This window comes from Sinocyclocheilus rhinocerous, unplaced genomic scaffold (genome assembly GCF_001515625.1).
Source record: "Sinocyclocheilus rhinocerous isolate Xijiao unplaced genomic scaffold, SAMN03320098_v1.1 scaffold1457, whole genome shotgun sequence".
NCBI classification, from domain to species: Eukaryota; Metazoa; Chordata; class Actinopteri; order Cypriniformes; family Cyprinidae; genus Sinocyclocheilus; species Sinocyclocheilus rhinocerous.
This window is the reverse complement of record NW_015632100.1, coordinates 190,386-206,465: the sequence shown is the minus strand read 5'-3', so window position 1 is coordinate 206,465 and position 16,080 is coordinate 190,386.

Genomic DNA, 16,080 nt, shown 5'->3' with positions numbered 1-16,080 from the left:
CACAGCTGGAGCAGCGGGCAGCCATTTTTTGCTGCGGCGCCCCGGGAGCAGTTGTGGGTTCGGTGCCTTGCTCAAGGGTCTAACTTTAGTCATGGTATTGAGGGTGGAAGAGGACACACACACACACACACACACACAGTTGGTAATGTTAATAAATCTGTACAGAAGAAATCAAGCCAATCAAGTCAAAGAAAAGCTAAAATAAAATACAACCTAATATCAGCTTCAATTTGGTTTATTTAAAATAAAAACAACTTTCATTTGGGATTCACACAATCTCTTGACATTCGCATAGATTGATTGGACATTATTTTGCATTGTTGATTTATTCAGATTAATTGAGACCCCCATTAGGCATGAGTTGATTCAAACATTGAATAAAACATATTCAAAAACAGGTTTACCATAGTCTTACATTTTAAGCAAACCTTGCTAAATGCAATAACCATTGAATGAATGCAGTGCATAATCAAGTGTTTCATTACTTTTTAAGATACATACTTTGGTTTACAGCAAATTAAAAAGAACCACATAAATAGTGGTGACAAGCATACTATCATCAACTGAATATATAAATGTAAATGTTAATTTGGCAGTATTTGAGATGTTGTGGAAGGAACTAATATTATACATTGAACAATCATGCAGCTAAACATTTATCTCCAGCTGCAGGGTCCTGGTTGGGGCCCGATTATTTTGGTCATGGGTGGCCATTTGATTTCTGTCTGCCTGCACATTTGCCTATTCAGGGGTAAAAATGGGTGAAACTTCTCATGCAGAACATATTCAGGGAGGGCATGTTTGTACATCGCTCCATATTTGCAAAGTACATACATAAAACCTCTCTACCTGGGGCACGATAAAGGAGACCCTTTGAAATCCAGACAAGCAAGACCAGATGTAGAAGGGGGAGTAGAAGGGGGAGTGGGAACGGTTTACGGCGGCAGACGTACATCTATTCTGTGGCAGTGCCACTTCCTGATAAGGAGACCCTGGATCTTGTTTATATGCGGCAATTTGAAAACTAATTGAAAATTCCTGCCTTAAAGCCGATGCATATCAAAACAGGATTATTTTAGAAATAATCATCTGCCACCGTCGGTCAAGAGCTAATCTTCACTTTGTTGGAATTCAAATTACCCAGCCATGTTTACATTGCCACAACAGTGGGGCCAGGGACCAGGGCTATGAAGGGCCTATTTAAAGAGTAAATGCATTCCAAATAAAAATAATAGTTGCAGATAAACCTTCCATAAACCTCCCACAAACTTGCCATATTGGACAAAAATCCATGTTTTGTGCGTAAAATTAGCATTTTTAAGGGTACTTTAGGCTACTTCAGTTGACAGAGGAGAACGGCAAGTCTTACACGGTGAGTTTAGAGAAAGTGGTGCTGTTAATATTTTATGGTGCATGTGTTGTGAAGCGGGGTGCGCATTCTCAGGGCTTTTGGCCCTGCTGTCGGCCTCGCTCTGGCTCAAATTGCTGGTGTTTATCACTTATGCCTGTGCTGGCAACAAAAGTCGACACACTATCCCTGTTTGAGAGCTGTCAGTCAGCAACAGTGGGGTGCTAACACTTAGCACAGGATGCAGGGATATTGTTCTAAGTAGCAGAGACACACAGGCACTAATACACAGTGTCTCTTCCTTAAGGGCTTCCTCTGTGGGGATCAAAATAAGTGTAAAATGAGTCACAGGATCACATAAAAAAATTTGCAACTTATAGAGGATATACATCTTTCTTTTAAATAAAGGGTTGCTGTAGAGAGCGGAATAGGCAAGCTAGCATTTATGTTTATGTTGTTGCTATGTTTACATGTTTAAATCTCTTAACCTCCTGAGACCCTGCAACCTCATATGAGGACATTATATTTTAGTGAATTTCTCTGAGACTATACATGCCACAGATTTAAGTATGGATGTCCTGTATAGAGCACATTCAGGGCTTTTCAGAGATACTAAATGTTTGGATGTTTCACCATGACCACTCCCTCTCCTTGGTCTTCAAAAATGTCTGATATTAATTTAGTGACACTCTTATGGAAATATGATAATATTTTGTAATTATCATTTAAATCTGACTAATTTTTAAACTGTGTGTCATAAATCAACATCTCAGGAAAATGTTATGGGGTTTTAAATCAAAATATGACTTTCTGTTACAAAACAGGATGTTGATTTCATACTTGTCCTCACATGAGGACACCGGGACTAAAAGCATGTTTATTACGCATTTTGGGAGACACAACAAATGAATAGGAAAATAAAATATATTTCAATATTACTATGAAATATTATATATTATTATGAAAATCATGTCAATTATTACTCCCATTATTACACTTCTTTTTTCATTACATGTTGCCCCAAAAACACATTAATATGCAAATTAGATTTAGTTTGTAGATACATTATAAATAATGAGAAAACCTGTTTATGGCCATTTTACACACGTTTTGCATGAAGAAAAATGGTATATCAAATCATTCTGTTATAACATAGTTGAGAATTATCTTTATACAAAGTTTGGTAAAAAAAATCCTGAAAACTAAAAATGTATTGGTGATTTTAAAAAAAAAAAATGTTTTTGCCTATGCATGTTCATTCATGTCTTTTTATTTTTTTAAAGAAATTGAGTCCCGATGTCCTCTTCCGAGGACGTAGCATAACTTATGAATGAAATATCATTTTTAATTTTTTTTTACATTTTTTTTAATGCTCTAAACAATGAAATGACATGAAAAAATACTATTTATTTCCTAAAATGTTTTGCCGGGTCTTAAAGGGGTCATATGATGCAATTTCAATGTTTCCTTTCTCTTTGGAGTGTTACAAACTCTTGGTTCATAAAGAAGATTTGTAAAGTTGCAAAGACTAAAGTCTTCGACGTGTTTCAGAAAGGCGGGGTATAGAGGAGAAACAATAATGTACAGTATGTGGAAAATAATGTGTTTTTTTAACCTTAAACCGCATAAACACATTTCATTACACCAAATACACAAAATAATGTTCTTTTTAGCAGCATCATATGACCCCTTTAAGAGGTTAATATCTGAATATGATTTCCTAGTCCTCTGAAATCATCTCAGGTTACGCATATAACCATGGTTCCCCGAAGGGAACGAGATGCTGCGTCCGAAGGCGCTATGGGAACGCCCCCAGCGTGACCATGCTCTGAATCACATGTGTAATCAGTCCAATGGAAGGGCGAGACGTCATAGGCGGGTGACGTAGCAACCAGGAAGCTATAAAAGCACGTGAGGTGGAACTGGCGTCAGCTTCTAGGAATGAAGCAAGTGCTCACAGGGATGCCGGAAGTATGGCTTCGAGACGCATCGTCTCGTTCCCTTCGGGGAACCACGGTTACATGCGTAACCTGAGACGTTCCCCTTCAGGAACTCGAGCTGCGTCCGAAGACGCTATGGGAACGAGATGCCCACGCCACCAGACTGACAAATCCCTGCCTAGTGTATACTAGGATGAGAGCACAGAGGAGCCCAGAGTGGCTTGCATGTCAAGGCCATAGAACCTCATGAATGTTAGGGGTGAGGACGATCCAGCAGCGTTGCAGATGTCCTGCATAGACACACCTGCCAGAAAGGCCTTTGAGGCCGCCATACTTCTCGTAGAATGAGCCTTGACTCCCATCGGCAAGGGGAGATCAGAGGACTCATAGGCAATGTTAATGGCATCAACTATCCACCGACTGAGGGTCTGCTTTGTAGCAGGAAGACCCCTCTTGGGGGGACCATAGCACACGAGCAATTGGTCTGCCCTTCTCCACAGGGCAGCTCTGTGGATGTACATGTCCAGTGCTCGAACTGGACACATACATTTAAGCTTCTGCTGGTCGGGCTCCCTGAAGGGAGGAGGACAGAAAGCCTGCAGTACGCTAGGCTGTGGCGTGACAGAGGGAACTTTGGGGACATACCCTACTCGAGGGTAAAGAAATGCTTTGGCCATGCCGGGCGCAAAGTCGAGATGAGAAGGGGCCACTGAGAGGGCCTGGATATCACCAACTCTCTTCAGAGAGGAAATAGCCAGAAGAAATAGCCAGTCTTAATTGTGAGATGTCGATCAGATATCTCTTCAATGGGCTCGAAAGGAGCTTTACAGAAAGCCTCTAACACCACAGCCAAATCCCACGGGGGAACACGGGACCGTACCGGGGACCTCAGCCTCAGCCTCAGCACACCGCGGAGGAAACGTGTAACTAGGGGGTGTCTACCAACTGACTGGCCACCACCAGGGGCATGGTAGGCCGCAATGGCTGCCACGCAAACTTTTAAGGTGGAGTGGGTCAACCCTGCGGAGAATTGGGCCTGCAGGAATTCCAGAACTGTACCAATCGGGCAGTTAGCTGGATCGAGCTGGTGGTCTCCGCACCATGAAGTGAAAAGTTTCCACTTCAGGGCGTACAGTTTCCTCGTCGAGGGAGCTCTGGATTGGAGGATGGTCTCAACAACCTCAGTTAAAAGACCGGAAGCTATGAGCTGTGCCCCCTCAGGGGCCACACCCACAATTTCCACAACTCCGGGCGGGGGTGAATTATCGTGCCCCCTGCCTGTGAGAAGAGATCCTTCCTGATGGGAATCTCCAATGGAGAGCCGTCGAGGAGTGAGATCAGATCCGAGAACCATACTCGGCCTGGCCTGAACAGGGCTACTAGCAGTAGACGGACCCCGTCCCGGCGTACTCTCTCCAGAACTCCCGGGAGCAGAGCAATCGGGGGAAAGGCGTACAGACGAACCCCTCGGCCAAGTCTGCACCATAGCATCCAGTCCCAGAGGAGCTGGGTGAGTCAGAGAGAACCAGAGGGGGGACATTGCGATGTCGACTGAGTCGCAAAGAGGTCCACTTGATCCTGGCCAAAAACTCTCCATATCTGCTTCACCACTCCGGGGTGAAGCATCCACTCCCCGGGCCTCGGCCCCTGTCTCGACAGGATGTCTGCTCCCATATTGAGATGCCCAGGAATGTGCACTGCTCTCCATGAGAGGAATTTGCCCTGGGACCGCACAAGGATCTGGTGCGCCACTGCTGTGTTGTCGGTATGCACCAACACGTGACGATCTCTTAGGTCTGGGAGAAAGTGTTTGAGTGCTCGAAACACTGCCAGCATCTCCAGGCAGTTGATGTGCCACGTGAGATTGTGGCCACTCCACAGACCGCGGGCAGGGTGGCCACTCATGACCACTCCCCAACCGGTGAGGGACGCGTCCGTCGCTAGCGTTACACAGCGACAGGGAGCTCCCAACACCGGGCCCTGGGACAAGAACCAAGTTTCTTTCCACACATCTAAGGCACGAATACACTTCCGCGTGACCTTGATCGTGCAAAGCGTGTCTCCCCTTGGGGAGAACCCCTTGGTCTTGAGCCACCACTGTAGGGGTCTCATGTACAGCAGGCCAAAAGGTACCACGTTGGACGCGGCTGCCATCAGACCCAGCAGCCTCTGAAACTGCTTGACAGTGAGTGACTGGCCTTCTTTTACTCTCTTGACTGCTGTGAGGATTGACTCGATCCGAGCAGGGGACAGACGTGCCTGCATCGTGGTCGAATCCCACACCACACCCAGATAAGCGGCTCTCTGTAATGGAGAAAGCACACTTTTCTTGCTGTTTAGTCTCAAACCCAGCTCCATATGAGCAAGAACAACATCTCAATGTCGAACTGCCATCTGCTCTGATTGAGCTAAAATCAACCAATCGTCGATGTAATTCAGTATGCGGATGCCCTTCATTCTTTCTCATGAAGAGGGACCACTTCGATGGCGTATTTTCTCAACAAAGTGTTTACTTCCTGTTCCATTACCAGAGCCTGCTTGGGGCCGACCAAAGTTGGAACAACCCCGCTGAAATGCGGCGCTGGAGAGCCGAACTGAATGCGATAGACTTTTTCTATCGTGTGCAGGACCCACTGAGACACGTTTGGCAGTAGTTTCCATGCTGCTAAATAGTCTACTAAGGGAATCAGTCTGAGACTGACCTCTGGTGTAATAGGGGCAGCTAAATCGGTGCCCTGGAGCGGTACACCGGCAAGGAACAGCCGATCTAACTACTGTAAAGACCTCCGAAGAGGTAGCGAGCCTCTCAGCTCCGCTACGTTCCCGGGCGGAAGAAACTGAGAGCAGTGCTCGCTGGAGAACGCTACGCCCTGGGACTCTGGCAGGGCTAACAGATCGATCTCATGAGGGCACTGAGGCGAGACGGACACCATGTAATGCGGTGTTCACTGCTCCACCCCAGTAGGGGAAGCCCTCAGAAGTCCTGAGACTTCTGCGTCAGGACTTCTTTGCCAAGGACTTCTTAGCTTCAAGGACAGCTCTTAAATCTTGTTTTTGCTTTGAAGTCCCCGGCCCAGAGCGTCGCTTATACTCCCGGTCCTGGTGCGGGGGAGCGCGGGAGGCGACACTCTGCTTTTGAGCCTCCCTATATGAGGAGCTGGTATGCGGAGGGGGCTGCTCCTGCCCAGCAGCCCCCCGAGATCGACGAGGGAGGAATCGCTGGAACGCCGCCGCTTCTTTACGGGCCTCCTGGTACCTGTCGACGACCGAGTTGACGGCGTCGCCAAACAGGCCAGAAGGCGTAAGCGGGGCGTCCATGAGGCAGACCCTGTCTTTTTCTATCATATCTGACAGGGTCAGCCACAAATGCCTCTCCAAATCACCACCTCCAGAAGCTCCTCATATTGGGGCGAATGAGGCGCATCCTCGACGCTTTCCACATCGACCTCCTCGGAGGAAGAGAGGCTCAGCGTCGAGCCCTCTGTCCAGGGGGAAGAAACCGCAGAGCGGGCTTCCGATCCCAGAGAGGGGGCGCCGGAACTAGCAGATGAGGAAGGAGATAGGGACTTGCCCATCTCCATTCCCTCCGCCAGATCCGCCTGCGAACCCCACGAGTGCAGCTGCCGCTCCGCCTCAGCGGAAGCGGGGCCAGCACCGCGGGGAACGCTGGTGAAGACTCCCTCCTCAAAGAGAGCCTTCCGGGAGTGAAGCGTACGCAGGGGAAGCCGCTCACAATGAGGGCAGTCGGCTCGCTGAATGGTGTGGAGTCAGAAGAGGACCTGTATGAAATGAGAAGTAGATTTTTTTGAACGCAGACTGTCAGTGCTTCCTCTTCACAGTGTGATATAGGGAATGGGAAACCCAGAGTGGAACTGGGGCAGACTGATTACAGAACACTTTGAATTAGGAGAGTTAGCACCCAACACACAAACTCCAATTTGTGGATTTCTTGGAAACACACAAAGCATAACGCTTTGTTTTGGAACTATTTTCACTGATGGAGTGAAAAAGAAAAAGTACAAACAAACAAATAAATAAAAACACCTTTATCTGTATAACTGTCAGCATGTACAAGAGGGCAAACACAAAACAGTGTATGTACAGGATACAGGATGATGAATCAAACCACAGCAAAAGACCACAAACCACATAAAACAACAACTGGAGCACATGAGTACATCAAAACCCTTGCTCGTGAAAGAATGTTTGCCAGTGGTCATTTCATTTGTGTATGTTATAGTTTAGTTTTACCTTTGCTGTAGTTCAAATCATAGATTTACAGACTTAGTATTTTGGTTCCTTGCAATACTTCAAGTTCAAGGCATCTTAAGGTCATTGGGACCAACTAATTACAATTTTTTTTTTCTCCCTACAAAAGAGACACAGCAACAAGGTTGATCTAAACTAAGTTTTTGCAAAATATTTGCCTATTAATGGAGACTTACATTTGCAGTGTGATTTGTAAGTACAGCATTAAGGAAACCTTGGTGAATTTGTTTCAGCTCAGCACTGTTGATTGTGTTGGCGTTGTAACAGGATAATAGAATGACAGTGGCCGTCCACCTTTACAGAAACATCAATTGAAAAAGACTTCCCACAATAGACACTTTGCTTCTTTTAGTTGATTTTCTCTCTCTCTCTTTGACAGTGGCTAGGTTTCTATCCTTTAAAGCGTAACACTCTCCTGTGATCCACCATGAAATAAATGTTCCAGCTACAATAGCACTTCACAGACTCTCAGAAGTCTCATATGAAATAAATATCTAGTAGGACAAGTAAATACAACAATTCTGCACATATCAACAGTGCAAGCCATTATATATATTTCAATCATGACAACTCTCGGAACATTTTAGCATGGTGATGGATATGACAATGTTAATGCATTTGGTCTTGGCGGAACAGATCTGCTACGCTGCTGCTGAATTGCTGCTGCTGTTGGTTATTGCTGTAGTTGTAGATTATTGCTGCTGCTGCAAGCAAGTACAGGAACTTGCTACTGCCAATGCTATATATATATATATATATATATATATATATATATATATATATATATATATATATATATATATAGATATATAGATATGTGTGTGTGTGTGTGTGTGTGTGTGTGTTGCCATTCAAAATAACTAACTGTGCATGCATTGAATAAAATACCCTGCTGAAAATACCACCATATTTCTTACTAGCACATGCATGTTTTGGATGCTGATGTGCTGGTGTTAAAAGTAGGCTTCCTAACCAAGTTAACCAGGAAGACTTCCTGGAGTGACCAGCATCACCATCTAAATTTTGCTGGTTCATCATCTAGATTAGCGCCACACTATAACTAATTAGCCAAAACAAGCTAGTTAATGAAAGGTGGTTATTTGCAGAGCTTATACAAGAAAAAAAAAATTGTACTGTGCTGGATTGACAGTTCATGTTTACTGTAAAATCTGTGTCCTGAAGCAAACCTAGAGAACCACTGGATTGATAAATTATTTCAAGCAAACGAGTGCCCTGACCTCTATCCCACTAATTCTGGTTGAGCTAAAGTGCAAACTCTGATAAATGCTCTTGATGCGTGCTGCATGTCTCATCGATTCACTGCAGCTCTAAACCACACGTAAGAGAACTGCTAGGAGCCGAGACCATGATTGCATCATTTCCTCTGACTGTAGGTGGCAGAAGGTCACTGCACTGATACCAGTCATGCTCCTGAGAGTTCTTGTACATCTCAGAATGACTGACACCTGGAAATGGCGTGTTCCTGCACATTTGATGCATGAAATGACATCTGAAATGACTGTGTCAGAATGAGTTAAACTGAATTATAATTAGGATATCAGTAGATAGTGTGGAGAGTGATTCAGCAGACAAAACTACCCAAGGTCAGTGACAAATAAAGCTGAAATTTGAGCATACAACTTTTAAGTATGTGTGTCCTTGAATTAAACAATTTATTAAATTTGAGTGCATTATGTGATATGAGTAGATCATGTGTTTTCTGTCTGTATGTCTTTCTTTCTTTCTTTGTGGAAAATAAGCAAAGGAGAACTGTATGAACTGTCTATCAAAGCCAGAAAAAAATAAAAAACTGGTTCATTTCAAATTAATCTATGGTTTTGGAGTAATTGTTCAAAGCTGACTGATGTTGGCAGTAGTAATTCAGTTCAATTATCAAATTGAATACAGTTTCGTAGGAGTATAAGTGGATGACGCATGTTGTACTGTAAAAGGAGTTCAGATTTCAGCATGTGTGAATAAGTCACTGGGTGGGAACTCACAGAACGACACCATCCTACACACTTGCGGTTAAACTTGTACAGCTTTACAGGAATTTTAGCCACTATATGTTAAAATGCAGAAAAGACTAGTCTGTCACTATGGTGTTTTGCTTGTTTCGATTTCATATTTGACTGGACTTCCAAAATTTTTGGCACGCATAGCACACTGCTAATCTAGTGTTGTTGAGGTGTTTGGTACATGGTGTTTGCTGCTAATTAACACACTGAACATATTCAGTCATAATTACATAACCTCATGTATAACCACTGTGCATGTTGTTTCAGAAAATCCATTTGTTTTTTATCTTAATAGTAAACATGCTGCCTAATTAAAACATGAATTATATATAAAATGTTAAATGTCCTTTTGAATTTGATGCCAACTATATGCACAATGCAAGCAACTTAAAAACAAAACAAAAACAAACTCACAAATAATTGTTACAAAGAAACGTAATCAAAATCTTGTTTTGTTTACAGTGAATTAAAAAAAAGTCAGGCAGTATTTAAACCACAAAACAACAAAAATTGCTTAAAGACAGTAAATATACTGTGGTTTGTAAGTAATGTGTTTATTACTAAAATCACTCACATCTGTGTATAAACTGAAATAAAGGCTATAAGAATAGGATGAAAAAGACAAGTTGTAGAGTAAATCTTCCATTTCTGCAATGTGTATACAGTAGGCATAAAAAAAATATTTGGACACTTAGACACTTGGACAACAGTTAAAAATTGGTTAAAGGGATAGTTCACGCAAAAGTAAAAATTACCTCATGATTTACTCACCCTCAAGGCAGCCTAGATGAATCCAATTTGAGTTATATTTAAAAACAAACATGTCCTGGCTCTTCCAGGCTTTATAATGGCTGTGAATGGGTGTTATTTTTTCAATAGTCCAAAATCAGTCCAATAAAGTGCATCCATGCATCACATAAAAAGTGCCCCACACGGCTCCGGGGAGTGAATAAAGGCCTCCTGAAGCGAATCGATGTGTTTTTGTAAGAAAAAATATCCATATTTAAAACTTTATAAACAGTAATCTCTAGCTTCCACTAACTGTCTTACGCACAAGTAAGGTCCGGTGAGAATGCCCATTGAGAATCTGTTCTCCCGAATGGGAGCACTGAGTACTGGTATGATGTGCCTTTGAAAGCAAACCTCAGAAAGTGTCTGTGGCATGGTGCTATCTGAATATGGAAATATACATCTTTCAGATCTATGGATGCAAGCCAGTCCCTATGATGCATTTGTGCCAAGATCTGCTTCAGAGTCGTCATCTTGAACATGCACTTGTAAAGTGCTCTGTTGATGGGTCTCAGGTCCAGGATGAGACAGAGTCCCCCATCTATCTTGGGTAACATAAAATAGTGGCTGTAAAACCTGCTCTCCAGCTCACTCAGAGGGAATTGCTCTATTGCTCCTTTTGCAAGCAGACTGTGAACCCCTGTCTCAAAACAGGGGCATTTTGAGGCAATGTCATTGACAGAACCACGCCATTGAAATGGGGTGGTCTGCATCTGAACTGTAGAGAATCCCCGTGTTCTATTATGCCCATCAGCCAGTACGAAGTGCCTGGAATAACTCTACACATGTATAGGAACTGACATAGCGGCTGAATCTCTCCAGTCGCTTTTGCTGGCAGCGTTATTTGTAGACTGGTGCCTTGCCCCGGTGAGGCTAAACACCCTGGCGGGGAAACGGCTCATGGAGGATAACACTGGGAGGCCATCACAAGCACAGACAGCGGCTCTGTACTGCTCTGAGGCAGGGTTAGTAATGCTGTATTGATAGGATGACGAGGGAACGGCTCTTTTTGTGTTTTTATTGAACAAACCGAAACATGATCATTGCTTTTGTTGCCTGCAGGAACAAGGGGAACATGATGAAAGATGCGGCGCTTGGGAGTCAGGCCTCCAGTGAGCTCTCTCCTCTTCTTGGCAGGTCCATCAGCACAAAGGCTTGGCAGCCGAGGGCGGTCCGCTGTCACGGTGGGGATTCCTTCTCTGTCCGTTACACCTTTTCCCGGATCCCGTCCACTGCTTGCGGCGAACATACGGCTCATGTCGAAGAGCTGCCGAGGCTGCTTAGCCATTCTCTGAGCGGAGCGGGGTGCAGATATGGAGCGTGATCTCGATGACGGATGGAATGGCCGCCGGGGCATCAGGTGACTCATCGCCTTTGTGTGCTTTTGCACCTCAGAGAAGCACTTGATAACTTGATTGACTCCACGGCATCACCAAAGAGGCCAGAGGGAGTAATTGGTGTGTTAAGGAGCGCCTTACGGTCGGAGTCCATCAGGTCAGCTAGGGTCAGCCATAGGTCCCTGTGAATGACCACCATGAGCCACATGGATTAATCTATGGTTTGAGAGGAGTGCTTTGTCGCCATCAGTGTAAAGTCTGTCGCAGCACACATGACATTCACAGCATCCGAGTCCATGTCACCATTGTTCAGGGACTGTGGGAGCTTGGCTTGAAAAACCTGCAGCACTACCATTGCGTGCAGTGTGGATGCCACTTTGCCAGGGGAAGTGTAAGCCTTGTCAGCGAGGTGAGCAGTCATTCTACAAGGCTAAGAAGTCAGGCTGAGGTCTGCGCCACGCATGGCTTATATCGAAATCCTCTGACATTTTTCTTTACAAATCCTTGTTTTGTACTTCTAATTCATGACCGGTGTTTTGTTTTGCTCTCTCCTCTGTGCTTCCGCGTTCATCACTTCTCAACAGAAATTAAGCTGCATTCCAGACAACTCGAAATTCTGATTTTTCCCACCTCAGACTTGGAAGTAACGTTTGCAACACCGCTTGAAGTTGAATATTCAACCTGTGAACTCGGGGCAGATCGATCAACCCCGACCTCAGCAAGATTTGATGTCACTGCTTCCAATGAGCATAGTGTGGAGCTACCTTATATCAAACTTAAAAACATTAAACATTAAGTTTGTAAAATGATGCCTTAATTTCAGCTTTTTTGTCAGCTGTTTTTAAAACGAAAGGCAGGATTTTATGTTATTTTTTTTCTTTTTCTGATGACACCATGTGGTCAATATGTTAACGTGACATGTGATTGACTCAAACTCACGGAGGTTTGAAGTGGGACATTTCAACTCGAATGTTCCCTCTTCCGACCTGGTCTGGAACGCGGCATTATGCTATCCTACATCATCCACCGGAACAGTGTTCTATTGTGAATGCGCGTATGACAGTTAGCGAAAGCTAGACATTACGGTTTATAAAGTTTTAAATATGGATATTTGTCTTACAAAAACAAATCGATTTGCTTCAGGAGGCCTTTATTAATCCCCTGGAGCCGTGTGGGGCAATTTTTATGATGGATGGACGCACCTAGATAGCACTCGTACGTCTGCAAGATGTCTGTTAAAGATCACATAATCTGGAAAGCATCTGCTGTGTACAAACATCTGATAGATGTCTCTAAAATGTCAGATTTACATACATTCTAAATCATAAACATCTAAAAGTCATTTTCTAAATGTCTATTTGACATCTGATAGGAAACATCCTATAGACGTATTGCAGATGAGCAAACACTCTAAAAAATATGTCTTGCCGATGTAAATGCAGATGTCAAATAGACGTCTCCATGATGTACATGTGTGCTATCAGGGTGGTTTATTGGACTTTTTTTGGACTATTGAATAATCTCACCCATTCACTGTCATTATAAAGCTTGGAAGAGCCAGGATTTTTTTTTTAAATATAACTCTATTCGTCTGAAAGAAGAAAGTCATACACACCTAGGATATCTTTTTTTTGTTTGTTTTTGTATTTTTATACATTGTGTGCAGATATTATAAATTTAACACTGAACAACAATTTCTTTCTTTCTTTTCTTTTCTTTGTCAAAATCACTGTTCTCCTATCTGCTGTGCACAATTTAGATTAGAGAGCGAGTGAGCGAACATACAGTACATATGTCTACCATGAGTTCAATGCTGATTTACGTGTTAGGAATTCTGAAATAGAAAAGATTGGATTTGCATTTACAAAATTTACAGATAAGAATAGATCAGTATATATGAGAAGAAGAAACATATCAATACACATATAAGAAGAAAAAGATCAAGAACAAAAAGAAAATACCTCTCAAGCACACTGTCAAAGCTCATATGAAGACAACACCAGATCTTCTCGCCTTGATCGCCATGCAGGCTGACTCATTTTGTGAAATTTAATATATCACGCAGTACTCTGTATGTATGAGTGAGCAAGTGCAAACTAATGTGTATAAAAAGTTGTAGCAACCCTGGTAATATAATTCAAAGCAAGCTAACAAACAAACCTAATTATTTGAGCAAAAGAGACACAGCAAGACTGAAACTATGCAAAAGCATACAGATCAAAACAAAAATCAGCCCCCGTCTGTAATGTTTTGATCATCTGTGAGTAATCTCTCCCCTGATATTTGAAAGTAACTTACATCACAGATATTTCACACTTTTACTGCTCATCATATGAGAGTACAGCAGCGATATACACGTTGAGTGTATCTGAAGCTTGCAGGAATCTTAGTTATTTCATGTGAGGGCTAAACTCTCAGTGCGTTGTTATTGTATTCCCCACAACAGATGCACTGTTCTTCTCTCCATGTCTCAGCATGTTCTCATTGTGTCGAGAGCTGTCGCTTCTGCTTAACCCAACCCTGTTTAACCTGCTCCAATTCATTCATTACACTCCCAGAGAAACCAAAGTATAGCATAACATTCCAACTAGTCTGAAAATCATAACTTATGTTGTATGGCTAGAAAAAAAAAAATAAATAAATAAAAAAAAATCTTTTCAAGAAAGAAATAAAGAAATCTCTCCAAGTCTGTGCTGCAAATATATACTGGAGCCTATGCATTATCAGATGCAGCATCTGTGTCACCTTTGAGGTAATAAATAAATAAATAAATAAATAAAGTTGGTATCTGGTGACCTCTCAACTAATCCTTCAGGTTGGTGATGCACTTGATCCACTACATTATTTTACATCTCTATACAAAGGTTACATTTGTTGAGCTATCAGTTATTGGAATTAGATTTGTACAAACTGACATTCATGATGCTCAAGAGCTGTTCATCTACTGAGTGTACATACTCTCAGAGGGAGTAAACTGTTCTCCTATGTGTTCCCTCTGGAGGTGCCCGGTATCTGTCCAAAGAATGATAGCTCTTTTCAGGGTTTCCTCTGCAAGGCCAAATAGCTTGTCGGACTAAACAAACACTGTAACCCATATATATGCTAAGGACTGGGACAGAGGCAAACAACTGAAAGCAGGAAGAAATCTCCATCCTGTGGTCGAGATGTGCACCTTTCACGGAGGAAGAAGGAAGCAGTGGAGGAAGGTAGATGATATCTAGAATGAGGAACCACCAGGTCAGTTTTGTACAAGAAGGCCCTGTTATAAAAACATGGGATAATGACCACAACTCCAGTTTGGGAAGAAGCCAAATTCACCCAAGAGGCCATCTGACTGGACAAACATTACTGAAGATGAATACAGCTTCTTGGTTGTATGTGCTTCCTGTCCTTGCGACCTGTTAAATGCCATTAGAAGGCTTCTTAATCTTTACGACATTCACATATATATATATATATATATATTTTTTTTTTTATTTTATTTATTTTTTATTTTATTTTTTTTTTGACAATCTTGGCTGTTGCAGGATGCAGGTGTGCAGCCCTGGAGAACACGTGTCAGCCCTGCAGCAGTAAGGCTTGTAAAAGTGTAGATGTGCTGAGCCTTTGATGCTGTCCTTATGGAGCATGGCCCATTGCTGGAGGAGATAACAAGGATGGCCCTTTCCTAACCTCCAGGCCTGTTCACCACCAACAGGAAGTCATTTATTCTCCATGTCCCTTTTGTATGCAGACAGAGAAGTCTGCTGATGGACTGATTGTGAATCAAGGAACAATGGATAGGCGGGTGTTTGTTTAGTTCCTACATAGCATGAAATACTTGCAACCTACATAATACATAAACGTGATTTATAACCCAGCCTATGGTGCTAGTCCTGGATTGGGTCCATCGATAAAAAAAAAAAAAGTGTTTCTGCACAGGCCTCTTAAACTTGGTAGTCCAAACCAGGAGCCTCTAATTTAGACTGCTGCACAACAAAACTAAATAATTATCATTAAAATGGATCAGTCTATAATGGAAGCACCTAATGTTGCGGAAATTGAGTTTTTCACACTGCATAGGGTACAACAAAGTCTAAAGGTGTGCCGGGTTAAAAGGTTTATTAGAATTTATTCCCTCTGAACCACTAGATGGCACACAAATTTGCCATAGCATCTTTCCTAAACATTCGTGTTTCACTATACACATGGAAATTTGACTGATCCTTGATGCGATCACGAGCAGCAATGCAAAACTGATTCTGACCTATTTTGGTCTAATATTTAATGTTGTTTTAAATGTTATAGATTTATGCAACAAATGAGAATCAATAAAATTACCAAATATACTTTGAGACAAAGGAATTAAATCAACATTTTTTTAATAACTGAAAAATATG